The following is a 16,864-nucleotide window of genomic DNA, read 5'->3' as shown; positions in this document are numbered from 1 at the left end:
CACTGAAGCGCCAAAGAAATGGTAATAGGCACGCGTATTCAAATAGAGAGATATGTAAACAGGCAGGGAGAATACAGCATTGCGGTCGGCAACGCCCATGTAACACAAGTGTCTCGCGCAGTTGTTAGATCGGCTACAGCTGCTACAGAGGCTGGGTATCAAGATTTAAGTGAGTCTGAACGTGGTGTTACAGTCGGCTCACGAGCTATGGGACACAGCATCTCCGAGATAGCGATGAAGAGAGGATTTTTTTCACGAATGTACTGCGAATATCAGGAATCCGGTAAAACATCGAATCTACGACATATCTGCGGCCGGAAAAAAGATCCTGCAAGAACAGGACCATCGACGACAGAAGAGAATTGTTCAGCGTTCAAATGGTTCAAATGGCTCTGAGCACTATGGGACTTAACATCTGAGGTCATCAGTCCCCTAGAACTTAGAACTACTTAAACCTAACTAACCTAAGGACATCACACACATCCACGACCGAGGCAGGATTCGAACCTGCGACCGTAGCGGTCGCGCGGTTCCAGACTGAAGCCCCTAGAACCGCTCGGCCACTCTGGCCGGCTGTTCAGCGTGACAGAATCATAACCCTTCCGTCAATTGCTGCAGATTTCAATGTTGGGCCATCAGCATGTGTCAGCAATATGGGCTTTCAGACCCAAAGGCCGACTCGTGTACCCTTGATGACTGCACGACACAAAGCTTTACGTCTCGCCTGGGGTCGACACCGACACTTGACTGTTGATGACTGGAAACATGTTGCCTGGTCGAATGAGTCTCGCTTCAGATTGTATCGAGCGAATGAACACGTACAGCTATGCAGAGAGCTTCACGAATCCATGGAACCTGCATGTCAGGAGCGGACTGTTCAAGCTGTTAGAGGCTCTATAATGGTGTGGAGCGATACGGGACTCTTGATACGACTCCATCAAGTGGCACGTACGTAAGCATCGTTTCTGATCGCCTGCATCCATTAATATCCACTGTGCATTGCGATGGACTTGGGCAATTCCAAAGGACAATGCGACACCGCACTCGTCCAGAATTGCTAGAGAGTGGCTATAGCAACACTCTTCTGAGTTTAAACACATCCACTGACCACCAAACTCCCCAGATATGAACATTATTGAACATATCTGGGATGCCTTTCAACGTGCTCTTCTGAAGAGATCTCCACCCCGTCGTACTCTTACGAATTTGTGGACAGCCCTGCAGGAATCATGGTATCAGTTCCCTCCAGCACTACTTCACACTACTTCAGACATGGTCGAGTCCATGCCACGTCGTGTTGCAGCACTTCTGCTTGTTCGCGGGGGCCGACACGATATTAGGCACGTGTACCAGTTTCTTTGCCTCTTCAGTGTGTTTATGCCGGTCGTTTTCCACCAGTCTTGACGCCTCATTAACTGATAGCGCAGCAATTTCAATTAAATATTCATTTTGTGTGATTGGGACTCACCGCGCTTCGTCTAACATTCCGTTTATCAAACGCCTCACATAAGTGTAGATAGCTGGACTGTGCATCGAACCCTGCCTGTCACGCGTGTCACACTTCAGTGTCTCGCCCAAGCAGCAGCTCGCTCGGTTAGAAACAGATTGAATTAATCACTGTTCGGGAGGCAGGAAGTGCCCTGCCTGCTCCCCTAGCTGGCTGGCAGGTGGAAGGGGCTGGGGCGCCCTCTCGGCCGTACTTGTTTCCCACGCACGCGCCGCAGACACCGCTGCCGTGTCATCCCAACTGATTGATTCCACTCGATAGCGGCGCACCTTGCGCCTGCCTGCCTTCCCCATTAAACGCACCGCCGCCACGTCTAACGGTAGTCGCTGTCAGAGCCACGGCCAGTGTCCATTACTCCATATACGGACCCCGAGTTCCGTACCGCCACTCGAGCCCACAGAGCGGCTGAAGTGGATGCCGGTTTGTGATCAGCCTCGGCCCTGACTATACAGCCGCTGCTGTTCGGTAGCTGGAAGACCCACAGTCTTGTTTACCTCTGAGTCACTGGGAGCAAACTCGAGCGAATGAGCATTCGCAGCAAATTCGCCAGAGTTCACTGAAGAGGTCATCTGGCACAACATGATTGCGTTCGTGGGCGAGGAGGTGATCGGGTTATGTGATGTCACAGCGTGAGGCCGCGGCGCGTACGTCACGAAAGTACGCCGAGCCAGCACTCGGCCGAGCTCGCTCGCTCAACTCAACAGAAAAACTGCGTTTCTTCACCTCGTAACTGGGTGTTCGTCTACATACGAGAACAGCATCTTCCACTGGATTCACTGCTATGGACTCTTACTGTTATTAGTCCTACAATGATAGAAAGTGCATAGGCCTACTAATAATATGTTAGAGAGGTAATGGGATACAACAAAATTAAAATCACATCAAAATGATTATCAGTTGCATAAGGCACCACATCTTGTATGAATTCCGGACTGTTACACAGAAGAGACTAAATTCTACGAACAAACCGTTATACACTGAAGATGCAAAGAAACTAGTACACCTCCCTAATATCGTGTAGGGCCTCGGCGAGCTCGCAGAAGTGACGCAACACGACGTGGTATAGACTTGACTAATGTCTGAAGTACTGCTGGAGGGAATTGATACCACGATTCCTGCAGGGCTGTCCATAAAACCGTAAGAGTACAAAGGGGGCGGAGATCTCTCTGATGTTGCCGGCCTCGGTGGCCGAGCAGTTCTAGGCGCTTCAGTCCGGAACCGCGCGACTGCTACGGTCGCAGGTTCGAATCCTGCTTCGGGCATGGATGTGTGTGATGTCCTTAGATTAGTTAGGTTTAAGTAGTACCAAGTTCTAGGGGACTGATGACCTCAGATGTTAAGTCTCATAGTGCTCAGCCATTTGAACCATTTGATCTCTTCTAAACAGCACGTTGCAAGGCATCCCAGATATGCTCAATAATGTTCATGTCTGGGGCGTCTGGTGGGCAGCGGAAGTGTTCAAACTCAGAAAAGTGTTACTGGAGCCACTCTGTAGAAATTCTGGACATTTCGGGTGTCGCATTTTCCTGCTGGAATAGCCCAAGTCCGTCGGAATGCACAGTCGACATGAATGGATGCAGGTGATGAGAGAGAACGCTTACTCATGTGTCACCTGTCAGAATCGTATCTAGACGTTTCAGGTGTCCCACACCACTCCAACTGCACACGCCCCACACCATTACAGAGCCTCAACCAACTTGAACAGTCCTCTGCTTGCTGACATGCAGGGTCCATGGATTCATGAGGTCGTCTCCACACCCGTACACGTCGATCCGCTCGATACAATTTGAAACGAGACTCGTCCGACAAGGCAACATTTTTCCAGTCATCAACAGTTCAATGACGGTGTTGACATGCCCAGGGGAGGCGTGAAGTTTTGTGTGGGGCAGTCATCGAGGATACTCGAGTTGGCCTTCGGGACCGAAAGCCCATATCGATGATGTTTCGGTGAATGGTTGGCATACTGACACTTGTTGACGGACCAACAATGAAATCTATTGAAGTCTGCAGAAGTTTGCGGAAGGGTTACACTTCCGTCACGCTGAACGATTGTCTTCAATCGTCTCTGGTCCCGTTCTTGAAAAATATTTTCCCTTCCGCAGCGATGTTGGAGGTTCGATGTTTTGCCGGATTCCTAACATTTAAGCCCCTTGTGAAATGATCGTACGGGAAAACGCCTGCTTCATCGCGACCTCGGAGATGCTGTTTCCCACCGCCCGTGCGCCGACTATAACACTACTTTCAAAATCACTTATATCTTGGTAACGTGCCATTGTAGCAGCAGTAACTAATCAAACATCTGCGCCAGACACTTGTTGTCTTATATAGGCGTTGCCGACTGTAGCGCCGTATTCTGCCTATTTACATATCCCTACATTTGAATACGCATGCCTATACCAGTTTCTTTGGCGCTTCAGTGTATGTACTCGCTTTGCGCCGTTTTTAAGTTTTGTTTTCGAAGCTGCTCCCGTATTCGTTCGTTGCTGGATTTTTCACGTTTTTTATATTCCATTTCGAAGTGACGTTTCCTTTGCTCGAATTTTGTACCTTTCCGAGCCTATTTACTAGTTTTATGAGACGACATCTTTTGTTATTTTACAATTTTCCATTTAATACCGATCTCGTTTTATATTCGGGCGAATATTTTGTTGTCATTCTTCGCGTCCTTGCAAAATGGCTCTGAGCACTATGGGACTTAACATCTATGGTCATCAGTCCCCTAGAACTTAGAACTACTTAAACCTAACTAACCTAAGGACGTCACACAACACCCAGTCATCACGAGGCAGAGAAAATCCCTGACCCCGCCGGGAATCGAACCCGGGCGTGGGAAGCGAGCGCGTCCTTGCAGTTCTCCGCAAGTTCTTCACAATCGCCATCCGATTGAACGTCCAATATAAACGAGTTTCCACGCGACACGAATTTATAAATCTTTACACAACACTAAATTGTAACAATCACGCGTGTGCGCTAAACTGTTACGAAGCTGTCACAGGCTAAATAAATACTGAGCACAAACAAGTAAAGATATGATCCACCCGTTGAGAACCCAACCATAGTTTACGCTTAAGTGTTCTCTTAGGTATTAGCGATCCAAGTCTGACGGTACTTCATCACGCAATAATGTTAAATCGACGAATGAATAGAGGTTTTCACGTCAAAAAATTATTTCTTTATTCCTTTCAATTTTTAGATTACCTGCCTATATTTGGCTCTTCAAACCCTTTGTTACATCTAACTAGACATCCTTCGTAAGTTAACATTTCACTATCTACACTGAAGTGACAAAAGTCATTGGATACTTGCTGATAACGTGTCGGAGCTCCTTTTTCCCGGCGTAGTGTAGCAGCTCACCGTGGCATTGGGTCATCAAATCGTTGAAAGACCCCCGCAGAAATACTGAACAACACCACCTCTATAGCCGTCCATAATTGCGAAACTGTTGCCGGTGCAGGATTTTGTTCGCGAACTGACCTCTCCATTATGTCCCATAAATGTTCGGTGGGATACATGTCGAGTGATCTGTGTATCCAAATCATTCACCCGAACCCGGTAGCTGAGTGGTCAGCGTGACAGACTGTCAATCCTAAGGGCCCGGGTTCGATTCCCGGCTGGGTCGGAGATTTTCTCTGCTCAGGGACTGGGTGTTGTGTTGTCCTAATCATCATCATTTCATCCCCATCGACGCGCTGGTCGTCGATGTGGCGTCAAATCGAAAGACCTGCACCAGGCGAACGGTCTACCCGACGGGAGGCCCTAGCCACACGACATTTCCATTATACCCGAACAGTTGAGAAAGTTCTTCAAACCGATTGCGAACAAATGGTCCAAATGGCTCTGAGCACTATAGGACTTAACATCTGAGGTCATCAGTCCCCTAGATCTTAGAACTACTTAAACCTACCTAACCTAAGCATATCACACACATCCATGCCCGAGGCAGGATTCGAACCTGCGACCGTAGCAGTCTCGCAGTTCCTGACTGAAGCGCCTAGAACCGCACGGCCACCACGGCCGGCAATTGCGAACAACTGTGGTTTAGTGACATGGCTCACTGTCATCCATAAAAATTCCATTATTGTTTGGGAACATGAACTCCATGAATCGCTGCCGAACGTAACAACTGCCAGTCAACGACGTTCCAGTTGGACCAGAGGACCAGCCCAGTCCATGTAAACACAGCCCACACCATTATGGAGCCACCACCAGTTTCCACAGTGCCTTGTTCACGACTTGGGACCTTGGCTTCGTGGGGTCTGCGCCACACTCGAACGTTGCCATCAGCTCTTACCAACTGAAATCAGTACTCATCTGACCAGACCAAGGCCTTCCAGCCGTCTGCGGTCCAACCAATATGGTCAGGAGCCCAGGAGAGGTGCTGCAGGCGACGTCGTGCTGAGGCACTTGCGTCAATAGTCGGTTGCCACAGGCCATTAATGCCAAATTTCGTCGTATGTCTCACACTGATTCCTGCGGTTCTTTCACGCAGTGTTGTTTGTCTGATAGCAATGACAACCCTACGCAAATGCCGCTGCTCTAGGTTGTTAAGTGAAGGCCGTCAGGCACAGTGTTGTCCGTGGCGACTGAAATTTGTTATTACAATTAAATTAATACCAAATTTGTTATTCTAGGCGCTCTATTGACACTGTGCATCTCGGGATATTGAATTCCCTAACGATCGGAACTGAAATGTTCCATGCGCCTACCTCCAATTACCATTCCGCGTTCAAAGTCTCGTCGTGCAACCATAATCAGGTCGGAAACCTTTTCACATGTATCACCGGAGTACGAATTATAGCTCCGCCAGTGCGCTGCCCTCTTACACCTTGCGAACGCGATACTATCGCCATTTCTATATGTGTAATCGGTATCCCGTGACTTTTGCCACCTCCTGGTCCCACATAGCCACAAATGAAACTGGAATAACACTGTATGCTTACGAGACAGTTTTATTGACCTCTATCTTGGACGTTTTCTTTATTACAGTAGCGTGTGCACGAAACCGGCTCTGCAGGTGCAATAAACACCGGAGGAATCTCATACTAACGTGCTCCCAGTTCGTTCGCACGAACAGGTCGAATTACGCCGCGAGCCGCGAGTCAGCTACAGACGTTCCTACTGTCACAAGCAACTCGAAACTCTGAAGCAGTGTGGAAAAAGACGCACCTTATATCAAGAAATGGAGCAGAATTCAACTGTTGGTTAGCAGACAGTTAGCAACGTGGTATCTAAACGTTAGTAAGGAAGGAAGAGTAGCCTCTAACGGCCGTCGATAATGAGGTCATTAGAGACACAGGGCAAGCTCGGAAGGAAGGATGGGGAAGGAAATCGGTCGTACAGCAGCAGCAGGTTGTAGATATTTTTTTAAAGTCCCACGCACATTGATCCTTTGCTGCATTTGCATCTTGACAATGATGACCGTTGATGAGGACATCGGTTGTAAGTATCTGAAAAAAAGTCCGTCATTCTTACATTAGACTGATTATCATACAATATTCTGTACTTACTTCTTCTTCCGTAGTACGACGTGGTGGGAGCGCTGACGATGAAGTTATCAAAAAACTTGCTGTTGTATTCTAGAAACTGTAAGGAGAATATTGTCAGCAATTATGTAATGGTAAATAATTCAAAAAAATGTTCAAATGTGTGTGAAAATTTTATGGGACTTAACTGCTAAGGTCATCAGTCACTAAACTTACACACTACTTAACCTAAATTATGCTAAGGACAAACACACACACCCATGCCCGACGGAGGACTCGAACCTCCGCCGGGACCAGCCGCACAGTCCATGACTGCAGCGCCTTAGACCGCTCGGCTAATCTCGAACGACAATAAATAATTGTTGCTTGAATAAATGTGTATAATTTCACCGAAGTTACCAGAGCTCGCAGCAACTAGGAGGAGTAAATATGTCCCACACACTTACCGTCTAAGCTTTTTAAATACATGACGCACAACTTCTGGCTCTGAGGCACTTATCAGCTACATAATGATCGACTACGGCCACGACTTAAGGGCGCCACTTAAATCTTTTAACGAGACCAGCAGAGACACAGGTAACTGTACCAAAAAGATAATAATAATAACAGTAAAGGTCGTGAATACGATAACAGCGATTGATAAATACAAGGGATATTCAAGTAGTAATGCAACACTTGTTTCTGAAAGCAGGTTGGTTTTATTCCCCATTTCAATACACCATATTATTCGTCACTTGTTTGGCTACACAATCCTGGTTTTCAACGTAATCTCCGTTCAATGCAACGGCCTTACACCACCATACTGGGAGGGCCCATATGCCCGCATTGTGCCACTCTACTGGTTGACATCGGAGCCAAAGGTCTGCTGCATCAATAACGTACTGCTTCCCGCAGAGTGCATCCCTCATTGGGTCAAACGGATAGAAGTCGGAAGATGTGAGATACGGGCTGTAAGGAGGATGAGGAACAACTGTCCAATGACGTTTTCTGAGCTCCTCTCAGGTGTGCAGACTTGTGCGTCCTCGGGTTGTCATGGAGAAGTTCGTTTGTCTTTTGTGACGATGAATACACTGAAGTACTTTCAAAAGTTTGCTGAGGGTAGCATAATACAGTTTCGAGTTGATTGTTGCGCCGTGAGGGAGTACATCAGAGCAACCCCCCTGAGTCCCAGAAGACGGTCGCCATCACTTTACCGGCTGCGGGTACAAAAGTGAACTTTTCCTTCGGACAAGCGGTGGTGTGGCTCCACTGCATGGATTGCCGTTTTGTTTCCGGCTAGATGTGATGAACGCATGTTTTATCACTTGTGATGATGCTCGACAAAAAATCAGTCACGTAACACAAAAGCAACTCCGCACAGACTGTCCTTCGTTACTCTTTACGGACTTCTGGTAGGCAACGTGGGTCCCAGTGGCCGCACACCTTTGATTACCTCAACTGGTGGACGAGTGTGTCAGCACCACCAACAGAGCCGTCTAGTTGTGCAGCGAGGTGTTTGATGGTGATGTCACCACGAATGAGAGTATCCGCACGTTCCAACACTGCAAGAGTCACGGCTGTTTCTCACAGATGATCCATCGTTGCTCTTTAAGGTCTTCTTTTCGGCGGCGAGGTACACAGTGGGGATCTTTAAATACCCAACTGGTGGAAAAGTGTGTCAGCACTTCCAACAGAAAAAAATCGTTCAAATGGCTCTGAGCACTATGGGACTTAACATCTGAGGTCATCAGTCCCGCCGGCCAGAGTGGCCGAGCGGTTCTAGGCGCTACAGTCTGGAACCGCGCAACCGCTACGGTCGCAGGTTCGAATCCTGCCTCGGCCATGGATGTGTGTGATGTCCTTAGGTTAGTTAGGTTTAAATAGTTTAAGTTCTAGGGGACTGATGACCTCAGCAGTTAAGTCCCATTGTGCTCAGAGCCATTTGAACCATCATCAGTCCCCTAGAACTTAAAACTACTTAAACCTAACTAACCTAAGGACATCACACACATCCATGCCCGAGGCAGGATTCGTACCTGCGACCGTAGCGATAGCACGGTTCCAGACTGAAGCGCCTAGAACGGCTCGGCCACACCGGTCGGCTGAATGAAAGCAGCAAAGAGTGACAAATACAAGAATATAATTAAATCGGCATTCGCAGATGCTCATAGCGCCGGTGAGGGAGTTGAAATTCAGCATAAAAGGCTATATATTATAATGACACAAATGAAACTACAGATCGATTATGCTTACTTACAACATCAGCTCCTGCAAGGAATACAGGTCACAAAAACCAAATAATATTAATCATATCAGAGCTTAAAGAAAGACACATCACTGAGTAATCATGGAGATGGTTGTTCATGAGTTTCACAGACCAATATCAAAACATTCCTGCATAGACATGTGATAATACGAGATTTGGATGATTAATGGCTGACTGATCCTGTAAATATGTGAGAATATTCAAGTACATTCTAATAGTCATAGGTATATATTCCAAATTTGTTTGATTTTACCTGTGAAGGTAAAGAGGTGAAAGGTATTTGAACAAATGCTGCAGACTGGAACGACTTGGTGCCTCAACAACCGTCAGACCAAACATGGAGGTGGCATTTGAAAGCGGTAATGGAACGATATGGGATAAATCACTGTTCAGCACTCTCCAATTTGCAAACTAGTATTGTTGAACGGTTGAACAGGACGATAAAAACTCATATATGGAAGCAATTCAATCTGCAAGCGATGTACAAACTGCCACTACAAATCATTGACGAGTATAGCTGCATTATTTAGCACACAATTAAGAAGAGACCTATTTATGTCCATGATAAACCATGTTAAGATGGTGGATACGATCAAGATGGTGGATCCACACAAGCAGAAGTTCAACATAGGTTATTTTGTACGTGTTTCGAAACACAAAACCACGTTTCAGAAATCCAGCCCACCAAATATGTCAGTGGAGATATCTGAAGTTTCCAAGGTGCAGTGCAAAGTCCCGAGAACTTACCTCTTAAAGGACAGTGATCGTGAAGAAACTGCAGAGTTTTTCCACAGAGTAATTACAGAAAAACATCTTATCCTTGTCATCAAATTTGTTATCATCGTTACAGTGCAAGCATCTGAGAATTTGTTCAAAACGATTTCTTCTTATAGCATTGCATACAGACTCGTTTCTTGGATCCAAATTCAAGTCCCAGTATAATCTCTTGTAACTATGTAGAATGAGGATAACAAGAAAACATCTGATTTTTGTTCGGGTTATGCTAAGACTTGGAAAGTGCGCAAGAAATAATCATCAAAGAATAACTCTAAAGATTCTGCAGCACAATTATCAACATAGCTGCAAAAGCTTGAACCAAGAGAAGGTTTCTAATTTGAAGGTACTGCACCATGAACCCAGGTTTTCTGCTTACGTCTCTGTAAACTGAATTTCTCAAATGTATTTCTGTTGGCGTATCTATTAATCTTATTTCAGCTTCAGCCCTGAGTTGCCGAGGGTTGACTATCTGGTATTTCCCCTTCGTCCTCATCACCTAAATCCTCATCGGTGGGAATTGCTAGAATAGGGGGCGCAATGTAAATCCAGCAGACTGAGGAAAGTTTGTAGCCTCAGACTGGATGTATAAGACATCCTGCGCAGTCGTACCTCGTTTGAAGATTCCGCGATGCCGCTTATAAAATACAACAGAAAAAGGAAGGAAATTATTTTTACCCTGTAAATGCACAGCATGTCCGTATGGACACGACGGAAATACTCACTTCATAATCAGAAGGCGAATCGATGGAAAGCAGATTCTCTAAAATTAAACTCTCAGAAACCTATCCAGATTTACTGCAAACAGTTGCCAGTTCATAATAAAGCCACGCTTCTTCACATCAATAGGCTCCATTGCTTTTGTCAAAGCACTATCTACAAAACAGACTGTCACGAATAGAATGAGAGTCGTAACACTGAAGTGTAAAAACAATGAATATAGAATTAAAACGATCTCTGACAAGAATACATAATTGTCAAAGTTAAAAATAATTGTAAGGTAACAATACAGAAAGAAGACTGTTTTACGACTGCGTCCATATGGACACGATGGGATGTTAAGGGTTTATGAATTCCTTCTTAACTCTCCAGCCTTAGAGGTCTTAACACTCCCACTTCGACTGCTGAGAAATTCAGGGTTGTGGATCTCATTGTATTACTTCTCTTTCACTTCTGAATATATCACAACTGTGGTGACATGTAATGTAAGCTCTAACGGTATCTATATTGTTCAGTGAACTATTTCAAAGCCCGAAAGCACAGTTTTTTTAAAACTCAGTTAAGAACTTTTTCTCATGCAGTGAATCGTAAACTACATTCCTGTTGTTGTTGTGATTGTTACTATTGATGTCTTCGGTTTGCTTCAGCTCTCCACATCGGTTTGTCCTGCGGAATTATCTTCACCTCTGCATAAACATTGCAACCTACATCCACCTGAACATGCTTCCTGTAGTATAGCCCATGTTTCCCTATACGATTGCTACTGCTCCTGCTAGACACTTCCCATCATTACCAAACTCAGAATTCTTTGATGGTTCAGTATCTGTTCTGTCAACTGATCTCTCCTTTGATGCACCATTCCTTTCCATTCCTCTGTAGCTTTCCTATCTACGCGTATAATCTTCTGCATTCTCCTGCAGAACAGTTTTACAAAAGCCTGTGTTCTCTACTTCTCTGTTTCTTGTTCACGTTTCGCATCCATACAAGTCTGCCATAAATTTCAGGTACTAATAGTGAATACGCTCTTCCAGAATCGCAAGAGGAAGACGTATACTTGGAAAACGCCGGGTGATACGGGAATATTTCAGTTAGATTACATCATGATCAGGCAGACATTCCGAAATCAGGTACTGGATTGTAAGGTGTACCCAGGAGCAGGTATAGACTCAGATCACAATTTAGTAGTGATGGAGAGTAGACTGAAATTTAAGGGACAAGTCACGAAGAATCAATGTGCAAAGAAGTGGGATATGGAAGTAAAGGAATAAAGAGATACACTTGAAGTTCTCTAAGGCTATAGATACTGTGGTAAGGAATAGTGGGCAGTCCAGTTAAAGAGGAATGAAAATCCCAGAAAAGGGCAATCACAGATGCTGGAAAAAGAAACAAAGGTGTTAAGAAGGTAACTGCGAAGAAACCATGGGTAACAGAAGACAAGCTTCAGTTGAAACCTCCCCTTAGAACAATTCATGAATTACAGTGCTGATAAACCTCTTACGTCATTTGATTTTCAAACAGCTGAGCAAAATTGAGCGTGCACAGACATTTTTCTCTTTACTTATTCTGATCAACACTAAACTGACACACAATATTTTTAGCGCAACGCAATCTGACTTTCAACAATTCCTACAAAAGAATGGCCCTGACTAACAATAACCTATAACTTTCATGAATCACTTACCTCACAAAAATCTTCGTTACTCGAACTACTGCAATACAGCGAGCGCCACTACTGCCAGCTAAATAAAAGATTCTAACTACTGAAGGCACTAACTACTGATAGGCACAGTTAGCAAACGAAAGATTCTGATAGAGAACAAACTATGTATTTACCTTAATAGTGTTCAAAAGTCATAGTATATATATCAGTTCATGACATCCAGTATTACAAATTTACCGTCTCTGATGGACACACGTCCAGATCATCCGCTCTCAAAACTCCGCCATCTCTCTCCCCACATCCACTACTGCTGGCGACTCACCTCCAACTGCGGAACGCTACGCGCTGTTCACATCCAACTGCCCAACACTACAATAGCGAATATTACAACAATGCCAACCAGCCACAGACTGCACACAGCACAGCCAGTGATTTTCATACAGAGCGTTACGTGACGTTACCAACATAAAAACCTAGACAGCCTACTTACACAGCTGATCGATAAAAGAAGGAAGTGCAAAAATATTCAGGGAAATTTAAGAATACAGAAGTACAAGTCACTTAGGAACGAAATAAGTAGAAAGTTCAGGAAAGCTGAGGTGAAACGGCTGCATGAAAAATGTGAAGAAATTGATAAATGATTGTCAGAAGGACTGACTCAGCGTAGAGAAAAGTCAAAACAACCTTCGGTGAAGTTAAAAGCAAGGGTGGTAATATCAAGAGTGCAACGGTAATTCCGCTGTTCAGTGCAAAGGAGAGAGCGGATAGGCGGAAAGAGAACATTGAAGATTGACTGATGTAATAAAAGAAGAAACACGAGTCAGTTTAGAAGAGATTGGGGATCCAGTATTAGAATCACAATTTAATAGAGCTTTGGAGGACTTAAGATCAAATAAAGCAGAAGGAATAAATAACATTCCATAAGAATTTCTAAAATCATTTGGGATAGTGGCAACAAAGCGATATTCACGTTGGTGTGTAAAATGTATGAGTCTGGCGACATACCATCTGAGTTTCGGAAAAATATCATCCATACAGTTCCGAAGAGTGCAAGAGCTGACAAATGCGAGAAATATTGCACAGTCAGCTTGACTGCTCATGCATCCAAGTTGCTGACAAGAATAACATACAGAAGAATGGAAAAGAAAGTTGAGATGGGTTAGCTGACGATGAGTTTGGCTTTAGGAAAGGTAGGGAAAACTCTGTCTTTGCGGTTGATAATGGGAGCAAGACTAAAGATATGTCGACCTGTAAAAAGCGTGCCACAACGTAAAATGGTGCAAGATGTTCGAAATTCTGAAAAAAATAGGGTTAAGCTATATGGAGAGACCAAGAACGAAGTGGGTCGGATTAAAAAGGATGTAAGACAGGGATGTAGTCTTTCGTCCCTACTGTTCAATCTGTACAGCGTAGAAGCAATGATGGAAATAAAAGAAAAGTTCAGGAATGGAATTAAAATTCAAGGTGAAAGGATATTAATGATACGATCGCTGATGACATTGCTATCCTGAGTGAAGGGGGAGAAGAATTACATGATCTGCTGAATGGAATGAACAGTCTAATGAGTGCAGAATATGGACTTAGAGTAAATCGAAAAAAGACGAAACTAACAAGAAGTAGCAGAAATGAGAACAGCGAGAAGCTTAACACCAGGACTGATGGTCGCGAAGCAGAGCAAGTTTAGGAATTCTGCTGCCTAAGAAGCAAAGTAATCAATCATGGACGGAGAAAAGAGGACATCGAAAGCAGACTAGCACTGGCAAAAAGCGCATTCCAGGCCAATACAAGTCTACCAGTATCAAACATAGGCCTTGATTTGAGGAAGAAATTTCTGGGAATGTACGTTTGGAGCACAGCATTGTATGGAAGTGAAACAAGGACTGTGGGGAGACCAGAGCAGAAGAGAATCGAAGGATTTGAGATGTGACGCTACCGAAGAATGTTGCTAATTAGGTGGTATGATAACATAACAAATTAGGAGGTTCTTTGCAGAATCGGCGAGGATTGTAATACATGGACATGGGAAATGGTGACAAGATGGACTGAATGGTAGGACATCTATTAAGACATCAGGGAATAACTTCCATGGTACTAGAGGGAATTGTAGAGGGTAAAAGCGGTAGAGGAAGAGAGAGACTGGAATAAGTCCAGCAAATAATTGAGGCCGTACGTTTCAAGGGATACTCTGAGAAGTAGAGGTTGGCGCAGGAGAGGAATTCGTGGCGAGCCACATCAAGCCAGTCAGAAGATTGACGACTAAAAAGAAACTCTGGCATTTAAATTTGTATTGGGTGTTAACAAATTCCTCTTTTCTTAAATACATTTCTTACTATCGGGAATCTTCATTTTATTATATCTTCTTTTCTTCTACCTTCATTTAATATTTTTATCTCCAAATAACAAAACTCATCAATTATTTTTAGTGTCTCATTTCTTAATTTAGTTCCACCAGTGTTACCAGATTTTATTCGACTACATCATTATCCGTGTTTTGGTTTTGTTGATGTTGATCTTGTAACTTCGTTTTCAGGAAGCTATCCTGTCCGTTCAACTTCTCTTGCCAGTCTTTTGTCGTCTCCAACAGATTTACTGTGTTACAGATAAACCACAACGTTTTTATTTCTTCTCTTTGAAGATTAATATCTTTTCGAAAATTCTCCTTGGTTTCAAATCAGTTTCTTTAATATGTAGATTAGCTTGCAAACAGGTTACTAGAATTCTGTCTCGTTCCCTTCTCAAGGTGTGTTTTACGTATTCCATCTCTTTTAACTTCAATCAGGTTTGTAAATTATAGATTGCAGCAATCAGTCGTCCTTGCTTAGATTTCATTATGCCGATCTAGATTTCAGCTAGAAGCTAGCCATTCTCAGTGCACTATTGTTTTCGCTCAAAGCGTGTAAGTCCCTGTTGATCGGACTTCACCCACAGTTCAAATGGTTCAAATGGCTCTAAGCACTATGGGGCTTAGCATCTGAGGTCATCAGTCCCCTAGACTTAGAACTACTTAAACCCAACTAACCTAAGGACATCACACACATCCATCCCCGAGGCAGGATTCGAACCTGCCACCGTAGCAGCAGCGCGGTTCCGGACTGAAGCACCTAGAACCGCTCGGTCACAGCGGCCGGCACCCACAGTTCATTCAATGAACTGTGGATGAAGCCCGTCAATAGGGACTTACATGCTTTGAGCGAAAATAATAGTGCATTGAGAATGGCTAAATCTGCATAATAAAATTTAAGCAAGGACGACTGATTGCTGCAATCTATAGTTTACAAGTCATAACAGTCGCTGAGTGCAACGGTTTTCCAAATGGAAGGTAACCTGCTTAATCAGGTTTCTATACAATTTGCAGATAAATTTCGCTCTCTTTATTTTACCCATTCTACCTTCGGAATTTCGAAAGCATATTTCAGTCAACAATGTCAAAAGCTTTTTCTAAGTGTTCAAGTGCTGTAAAAGTAAGTACCCCGGCCTGCGGTCTACCTTCTAAGGTGAGTCATAAGGTCCGTATTGGCTCGTGTGTTCCTACATTTCCCCGGAAATCAAACTGATCTTCTCCGAGGCAGGCTTGTACCAGTACCTCCATTCTTCTGTAAATTATTCGCGTTAGTATTTCGCAACCAGGGCTTCTTAAACCGATAGTTCTGTAACATTTTCATCTATTAGTATCTGGTTTCCTTCGAATTGCAGTTACGTCATTCATCTCGAAGTCTACCGGTGTTTCGCCTGTCTCTCTATTGTTGCAGAATCTTTGTAACAATAACCTAATACACCGGATTCTCAGAAGACACGAGATATAATAATCGGCTGCGAGAGTTCCGTCAGATTTGTTATCAACTGTACAGAGCAAAGCTGTGTTGCATAAGTTTCACAGACGAGTGCGTGACTGTAAAAACTGGTCTTGCGTGAAATAAGAAGACAACGAGCAAAATTATGAGAGGCAAGCGCTCCTCATTAATCAGCTACCCAATCTCCATTTGGCAGTATTGATTTGCGGTAGTAGATACATACTAGAGATGTCAAAGATAGTAGCGAAAAATTTATGAGACGCACGTGCATTCGTTTAACAACCTGCAGCGGTTTTTAGATGCATCTGCTGGGATTTTGTCCGCTATTTATAAGACTCGGCAAACGCTACACACTCAGGGTGTACAGTTTCTGCAACCTTATCATTCTAGAAGATCAGGAGAACGATTATTTATTGTGGATTACAGTTTAACTCAAGAAATAAGCGTAATGAAGACAAACGAGCACGTGAACACACACACACACACACACACACCCACACACACACACACACACACACAAACGTGCTAGCGCGCACACACACACACACAAACGTGTCTGGAGTGGTTTTCGACTAAGCAGTTTCTTAGCGAAGAATTTCTTTGCCTAATAGCCTCAGCTGAACCGGCTGCCTACTCATGCCTACCCATTATGAAATATGAAACAATCGTGTAGTAAACCTCATC

This window comes from Schistocerca serialis, chromosome 2 (assembly GCF_023864345.2).
Source record: "Schistocerca serialis cubense isolate TAMUIC-IGC-003099 chromosome 2, iqSchSeri2.2, whole genome shotgun sequence".
NCBI lineage: Eukaryota > Metazoa > Arthropoda > Insecta > Orthoptera > Acrididae > Schistocerca > Schistocerca serialis.
Note: the sequence above shows the minus strand (reverse complement) of the source record.